Consider the following 7,652-nt stretch of genomic DNA (forward strand, 5'->3'; position numbering starts at 1 on the left):
ACTATTACAACGTATTTCCTTAGATGTTCATTATTTGTTTACTTATTAACTGAAAAAAAAATTCATTTTCAACTCCTGTCATTAAATATCAACTCTAATTATTATGTATTTACTTTTTAATCAACTATTACTTTTAATTCATTTTTCAATACAGTATAAAACTTGCAAAGAAAAAAACATATTTTTTTAGAGAATTTTCAAATTTAATTTTTTATTCAAACTTTTAAACATTATTATTAGGTAACTAGTATTCATCTTCAGCTTTTTATTGTATTAACCAGTGGCAAAACGTGTATCAATAAAAGTAGCAGATTTTATTTGTAGTCAACTTCGCATTTTAACTATTCATTCGTAACTATCATTATTTATTAATAGTGTCAGTAAATACATAATTGGAGTGAAAATATTCTGATAAATTCTTTTGAACAATAAACTGAAAACAAAAATGCGAATAAAACTTGCTAGTTTGAATCTAACTTAATTGATCACTGCTTCTTGTTGTTCGTCACTTTTAATTTCTGTATTAGTAAATAGTTCAAAATGATCTTTGACAAAACTTAAAAATCAAAAAAATTTTGAAAATGTTTGCAATTGCAATTTTTTAATATTTTTAGTAGTTGTTGTTAGAATGTATTAACCAACAAACAATAATGTTTCAGCATCAGGTTTTATAAAGAAATTATGTTAAGTATAGAGGCGTTAATACAAAATGAAACCATTTGTCTGAGGAGTTGTTGTTTATGTAACCAGAGAGAAATAGCCACTTCTGCGTTTACGACTGCCGATGTTCAGTTCACAGTCTTTGAAATTTGAACCTTATCCAGAAGACAAGGGGACTCCTGAATCAAGCAATGGGAGAAACTAGTCTTCGTGGAGAACTTTTTGATAGAACTAACCGGCATCTGCGTAACATGAAGAAGAAAACCACGAAAGCCTCCCATGGTTAAATCTTTAGCAAGGCATGGTTAATCTTTACCTATCTAATGACATCAAATTCAAAAATATCCACTGAGAGAGATGCCTCCCCCCCTCCACGGTTAAAGAATTTGGTGTCTCCGATTTTTTTTAATTAAACACTTCCAACATGCCACTTTTTATTTACTTAATATTTTTATTATTTTCTCCACGTGTCAAGTGATATTCAGGTTATATCCGCTTTAATGTATTGGCATCCTATTTTCAATCACGATTATTATCACCATCTGTACATTAAAATTCAAATACTTGTAACTTGTAAGTAATTTATTTTCTGATTTTCTTGTAAGTAAATTCTTTCCTTTCTTCTGCTATATATGATATTCTTCTATTTTCTTCTTCTATTTTCTAAATTATTTCTTCAAATCAGCAATAAATAATGAGGCGTATATTTATATTTTTATGTACCCCTACTCTTAACTTTAGGGGTATTCTTAACTCCAGGTTTATTAGGTAGAGTTTTCTATCATTAAACGCATAATTTTTAAAAAAAATTCCCAGAAAATATTTCTAGATTTCCCTTATGCAGTGCGTATTTCAAAAAGTATTCAACCATTATCATACTTTCTGGACACCCTGAATAATATATTCTTCTTATATAATTCTCAATTCTGAATTTTCAAGTAACTTTCTTCTAACTTTTTAAAACTCGCTCTTCTGATTCCACCATATCATAAATAAAAAGGAACTCCTTAAGAAAACCTTAAATAATACAATTTACTTACAATGATATGCAATACATTAGAATGATCAAATAATAAAATACTTGTAACTAACTTAGTTGCAAAGAAAGCTATGAATTGCTTTCTGCAAAGTCCCTCAAACTGCAAAAAATAAAAGTCGATCTACCGTCGCTTCAGGAAATAAGTGATACACAAACACGTGAATGGAGTTTTTTGACCTGGAAGATACAGAATCCTGTTTTCCTAAAAGTTTGGCGAAACTTTTCCAAAGACTAAATAAAATTTACATTTATTTAATTCCTTTTGTCTCTTTTTTACTTTACTTGCTTCCTTTCTTAATGCTTTCTTTTTTCTCTTTTACAATCTGTTTTCTCGCTAACTTGAATGTTGGGTAGCTGCCAGTTTTACCCAACAAAGCGAAGAAAAGCGGTGTGGGCTATTTCTATAACTCAAGCTGGAAACAAAGAGTTAAAATTAACCTTTTTTTTATTTTCTTTTGAATGAATGGGTGGCTGGTTGCACATTTCCAGCATGTTAAAATAGAAGTTGTTTAAACTTCTCTACTGAATTTTTATGATTTGCTATGATTTTAAAGTCGCCATAAATAGTTAACTTTCTCTAGTTTTTTTTTTAAAATAGTTTTTGGAACTAAATAATTTTAGTTCATTCTACATTATTATGTGGAAACAATCGTCTTTTTTTAACTGGGAGTAAATAAATTTTTTTAAACTTCTATGCTAAAGAAAAAGATTAAGATTTATTTCATTTTGAAATGATTTGCGATAATTTTTTAATGCAGATTGTTTCATGTTATCAATTGTTTCATGTTATCATTACTGCAGTAATGGTTTTCAATACAAAAGATTTATTGAAAAATGATTTAAACTGTAAATGAAACAGAATAGCGTCGAGACTCAATCCATTAAATCTACAAATTATTTAATTTCTTGCAGCTGACAATTAATTGCCTTATTTTTCGTTCCCAATCAAAGTGATTTTTTTACTTCATGAATTACTCATTCATAAAAGTTTTGCCACTGGGAAAAAAAGTTATTTACATCTTCATGAACTACTCAAGTATAAAAGTTTCGTCACTAGAAAAAAAAATTAATAAAAAAAATAGCTGTTTTACTGTCTAAACAAACAAAAATCCACCAACTTTGTATAAATTACCGACGAAGCTATCTAACTGTGTATAAAATTCAAAGACCTTGCTATCCAACTTATTAGTGATCAACGCCAGCAAGATTGAATCATAACTACAAGCTCACTACACGTTCAAATATTAAGTTGTTACCTGGAATCACCAAATTATAAATTAAAAACATAAAAATTAACCAAAATATTACTTAAAAACAAATTTCAGTCGAGAAATTTAGAACTACTGGATGCAAAAAACAAAACAAGAACGAATAACTGAAATGAAATAACGATTTGTGCAAGTTTTTTGCATGGATCATATTATTTTCAAATAAACAAAATATAAATAAAAATGTCTATGTTTAATCATGATTGCATTAAAAGCATCATGTCAAATATAATATAAATTCATAAACTAATTATCAGAGAAGTAAATATTATCCCGTTTTATTAAATTTAATCGCAGAAAGAATAGTGCAAAGCTTGAAATAGTTAAACAATGAATATTCCACGTATAAGACTCTAAATTGTTTGATTTCTAATGAAAATTATAATTTTTTTTTACCAGCACTTTAATGCATTTAATTTGGGGAACTTAACATTCTTTCTGGAAGCGTGCATCCTTCTGAGTTAACGATGACTTTCGAATATAGATTGTTTCAAAATCAAAAATGATTATTTGACTATTTTGTAATTTAATCGAAATTGTTTGCTTTAAAACATAAGTATTTTGTCGTAAAATGATTTAAGTTTATCACTGAATCACACTAAATTTAGTAATGAATATTTTGAAGAGTATTAAATTTTAGTCCTTGGTGGGTTGTTGAAAAGCGTTTGAAAGTTTGATAAGAGAAATCAATAAAAAAAAATTCACTTTTATGGACATTAACACTACTTTTTTGAATAAGGATTATTAAATTTTTTTTTAAAGAAACGTAGAGAACTGTAATAAAAATCTTTGTTAAAATGTATAGCTACAAGTTTTTACGAGTTTATGTTGTATATCATGTGTACGCATGATATTTCTCTCATCTTTTAGCAATTTTATGTGAACGCAATTTCACTAATTTTAACAATATTTATTTCAAGAAAAATACATACTGAAAAGTGCTTAGTTACATATGATTTGCAAATAATAAAACATGATTATATTAACAAATAATTTTTAACAAGGTCGGAATTAAGATTATTTTGAGAAAAAGTTAATTGCTATCAAGACAAGACTAATATTTTTTTCAAAGAGAAGGCCGTTCGAACTAGGGGAAACATCTATTGTCGATTTGAAATTATCCATAGCAATTTGAGTTGAAATTTGGGTTACGACTTGCGTACACGAGGATATGTTTAGTAACTCCACAAGAAAGTTCTTGAGAATTATATACCTAATAGTATCCTAGTTTACTATAAACAATATATAAAAGTGTGTGGCCCAGAAGTTCAAACTTCGAGACATGCTACTCATATTTGAGATGGTAAATATCTACTGGTACGAACGGGGAAAAAACTGGAGAATAATTGCAGGAATAGTACTAGCCTGAATTCTTTTTAAAATAGGTCAGGTCCTTACATTGGCTGTCGAATCAATGAAAAAGAAGAAGTAATATGAATATTTTTATAATTATTACACTGTTGGAGTTTTCTTTTGAAAATTATGGTAAAATAGTTAACAGCAGTCTGTTCATCCAATTAAACGTAAAATTTTCGGAAATTAGAATTCTTTATCTTTTCGGTTTTGAAACTGTTTACAAATAGTAATTATGAATACAAAACTGTATGATTTTCAACCATTTACAAATAGCGTGTTTTCAAAACTGTAAAAAAAGACATTTAAATTGACATTGAAACTAGATAACGATGGGACTCGAATCCCCGTTCGGTCGGCCACGAGACTGACAAATTAGCCCTTTTGGCTATATAACATCTACGCAGCTGCAAGCTACAGTAGGTGGGTCTATTTGGTGCTATAAAATTTTGGATGTTTAACCGTATTAGTTGAAAGCAGTTAGTAAGCGGTTATTCTCTCAATTTACAGTTTGAATATCATTTTATTTATGGTTCTTATACTGTTTTGTTTGAATACAGGGTGTCTCAGTTAAGCGTTTCAGAACTTCTAAGAGGGGTAGGGGGCATCCTGACGACTCAAAATCATATAGCAATGTGGGGTCGGAAATGCTTTCCTGAAGCGGTGACGTACACAGAAGCACCATAAAGAAAAGAGACCGTAAGTGAAAAATCGCTATAATAATACATTGAAAAAATTATATGGCCTCCTCGGTCACCCGACCTATCATGTCTTGATTTCTGGAGTCATATGAAAACACTGGTTTATGACACCCCTGTTGATAATGCTGGTTGCAAGAATCGCAGTAGCTGCCTGCGAGATATGCCTGGAGTATTGCAGAATGTTCGAATGTCCATGCGCCGGAGATGTGAGGTGTACATTGTAGCCGGTGGCAGAAACTTCGAACACTTACTTTGGCCCATGGACCATATAATTTTTTCAATGTATTATTATAGCGATTTTTCACTTACGGTCTCTTTTCTTTATGGCGCTTCTGTGTACGTCACCGCTTCAGGAAAGCATTTCCGACCCCACATTGCTATATGATTTCGAGTCGTCAGGATGGCCCCTACCCCTCTTAGAAGTTCTGAAACGCTTAACTGAGACACACTGTATGGTAAAAAATCGATTAAATCAATTAAATTAACCATTTTTTCACAGAACATTGTTTCATATTAGGCATGAAAAATAAAAAATTTTAACGAGCTCCAGAAGTAGCCCCAAAATTCATCTGAAATAATTTAATATGATTGGTTAGTTGTTCGTAAATTTATATTTACTTTAAAATATTGATTTCTTGATTGTTTCAACAGTTTAGGAAGAAGATAGAAAAAATGTGACAAAAATTAAGGAACTGCGAATCAGGAAAGCACGTGAAGAAAATGTGTGACAAAAATATTATTTATCATGCTAAAAAGAACAAACAAAGGTAGCAAAAGGTCATCTATTTAATTAATACTCAAATCTGAAGCAAATAAATCTGCATTTTTTAAAAAGAACCATATTGAACATTAAAAAAAAATATTCTGTTAAGCAGCGTAGTAATTAAATTTGTGCCTTACTAAAACATCTGACGCAAATATTTAAGCTTTTATATCTTTGATGCGTAAAATTAAACTTTAGTTCAAATCAACATACAACTTATATTCAATGTAAAAATAGTTATACTTTTAGCAAAAGACATGTCATGATGTTAACAAATTTTTAATGATGTGAGGGCAACATTATTGAGCACTGAGTTTACTTACTATACAAACAATATTTCAAGTTGTAGAATTTTAAATATTTTTTGATGTTATACATTAAGCAAATATTAAATTATTTTTTTTTTTTTGGCAAAATAATTTTTTTTAATTTTTTTTTCCTTGTTGCATAGTAAATTATTTTGAATACAAAGTTCCTTATCAGATGGGCTCCTTTAGGTTGTTAATTTACAATTCAGTGGCCTTTAGCACCTCGCTCTCTGTTTGAGGATTTTTGTCTTGGATCTAGTTAGTCAGAATGTTAATAAAGCTTTTATTTCTTTAAGAACTTAATACCAGAACTAAAACAAATCCAAAAATCGTGATTTTATTTCTTTTGGAAAATTCCATGTATAAGGAGGGTCGTTAAAGGCCGCTAGATTGAAAACTCGCCTCCTGACCGTGGTACCATTGTTTACTTCTAAAATGCAATTGCTTGAAGAACAAATTCTAGCAAAATGAATCAATCACTTTATTTCTTGTTTCTATGTTTAAATGGCTTTTCGAAATTAAATGTATGTTAAAAATAACTAGCGTTTAGAAACTGTAAAGTAAATATAATTTCACATACCTTTATAGCTTGTAACAAGTAACAACCACATCCTTCAGCTACTATTTTCTAATTGCGATTCCAACAAAAACAAACTGAGGGGCATTTTGGCTAGTCTCCAGTGACTGCGTCTCACTCTTTCGCAACCTCGACAACACCTTGAAAAAGAAAAAGAGAAAATCAAATCTCAGCAAATATCAAAATGCATTACGTAAGCTTTCATAACCATTAACGATAAACAGTGCCACTTGAGATATTTTCAATTTAGGTTTCAGACATGCAATTTTCTCAAATTTAATAAACTGCATTGTTTTGGATGTGATCCAACTGGTACACAAACTTGAAGGCGTGTGAATTCGTGAAGATGTTATCGAATAATGTCAAGTGTTTATCAGCTTTGTGTTATGTAGGAATCTCGTAAGTCATACATATTTTTCAAGTGTGAAAAATATTTTTAAAAAAATACATAAAAAAAGTAAAATGAGAATTAAAAATTGCGCTAGAATAATAGTCCTAGATTTAGTCATTATAAATATTAAATTGCTTAGTTAGGATAAAATCTTTCTAAAATGACACATGGTAAAGTGAGTCTTAGTAGAAGAGGGAGTCAGCCATAAGCATTTTAACACATTTTAAATTTTACGCGAGCACGTAATTATTCAACTGAAGCAATAAGCCAAATCAAGTTAATATATTTTTTTAAATGCTAAAGACTGAACAAGTTAAGCATTGTTATTTTTTAATTCTTCTAGGATTGATTTTTTGCTATTCTAAGATTATAAAAATCGAATATAGCATTATAAATAAAATTAAATTAACCTTAATATTTTCATTCACTTATGAAAATTTTACTGAAAGCTAGTTTTTACTTAATGTGCTTAGTTTATGAGAAAAAATGAATAAATACATATAAAAATTAAAAAAAATAAAACACTTACAGCATATGAAACAATATAAGATGGGAATGGGTCACGTTTGAAAACCCTCAAGTAAAGTAAATG

At 29.3% G+C, this 7,652-nt stretch overlaps 1 protein-coding gene across 1 annotated transcript in view; it reads right to left on the reverse strand.

Annotated features, from left to right (window-relative positions):
* The window catches only part of LOC107451504 (uncharacterized), a 31,905-nt gene extending 25,094 nt beyond the window's left edge, over positions 1-6,811 (reverse strand). The window contains exon 1 of the mRNA XM_016067625.4: positions 6,673-6,811. The gene's annotated coding sequence lies outside the window, so the exon portion shown is untranslated. The remainder of the gene's footprint in view (positions 1-6,672) is intronic.
* Positions 6,812-7,652: the final 841 nt, after the last annotated feature.

Source organism: Parasteatoda tepidariorum, chromosome 2 (assembly GCF_043381705.1).
Source record: "Parasteatoda tepidariorum isolate YZ-2023 chromosome 2, CAS_Ptep_4.0, whole genome shotgun sequence".
Classification (NCBI taxonomy): domain Eukaryota; kingdom Metazoa; phylum Arthropoda; class Arachnida; order Araneae; family Theridiidae; genus Parasteatoda; species Parasteatoda tepidariorum.